General features: G+C 38.7%; 1 long non-coding RNA gene across 1 annotated transcript in view; it reads right to left on the reverse strand.

Annotated features, from left to right (window-relative positions):
• Positions 1–708: 708 nt before the first annotated feature.
• LOC106868163 (uncharacterized) overlaps positions 709–925 on the reverse strand; it is a 104,904-nt gene continuing 104,687 nt past the window's right edge. Inside the window, exon 4 of the long non-coding RNA XR_008266662.1 lies at positions 709–827. This is a non-coding gene — a long non-coding RNA (uncharacterized LOC106868163). The remainder of the gene's footprint in view (positions 828–925) is intronic.

A 925-nucleotide genomic window follows, 5' to 3' on the forward strand; every position in this document is an offset into this window, starting at 1 on the left:
GTGGTGGGATTGGCAATTCGGTGGAGGTGGTGGGATTGGCAATTCAGTGGAGTGTCGGAGAAAATGTGTTTGTTTGTTTGTTTGTGTGTTCCAAGTCATTGACGGCCAAGTTTCAACCTGACCAGTTTTGTTTTTTAACGTTCTCGGCTCGAAGAATCCGTCAGTTACGACGACTTCGACGCGGGTTCCACTTGACCCGACCAACAGAACAACCTGTTTGTAAAATTAACGTGCAAGTAGCTGAGTACTCCACTGACACACGCAGCCTTAGTAGAACACAGAACGTGCGAACGTAAACCCTTTTGAATTACATCTGGAATTCATTTTTTCCCAGCTGAGACATATATACTTTTATGTTTTTATTCTTTTATGTGTTTCAGTCATTTGACTGCGGCCATGCTGGAGCACCGCATTTAGTCGAACAAATCGCCCCGGGGATTTATTCTTTATAAGCCTAGTACTTATTCTATCGGTCTGTTTTACTGAACCGCTAGCTTACGGGGAAGTAAACACGCCAACGTCGGCAGATTTACTTCTGCCTTTATAGTACATAAAGAAAACGTGGTTGTAGGAATGTACGCAGCTCATGTGCTACAGCAATTCTATGCATTTAAAAAGAAAGTTGTAATTTGGAAAAATAGAGCTGAAGCTGGTAACTTCGAAATGTTCCCCTCAATACGTAAAGCTGCATAAAAGAAATGACTCCTATTGTATTTGAACATTTGACAAATCTGGAAGAAAAAATAAACTTTTATTTGCCGTCTTTGAACGCAGAAGAGTAAGATTGGGTTCGAAATCCTTTCATAAAATTTCCATCCGATATTGGTCTGAAAATATATGAAGAAGAGAAAATAAAATAAAATTGAATGCTGAATCTGTAAAAGAGACAAAAATTAAAAGTTGAAATAGTTTGTGATTAGATTAA

Source organism: Octopus bimaculoides, chromosome 23, assembly GCF_001194135.2.
Source record: "Octopus bimaculoides isolate UCB-OBI-ISO-001 chromosome 23, ASM119413v2, whole genome shotgun sequence".
In the NCBI taxonomy this organism is placed as follows: domain Eukaryota; kingdom Metazoa; phylum Mollusca; class Cephalopoda; order Octopoda; family Octopodidae; genus Octopus; species Octopus bimaculoides.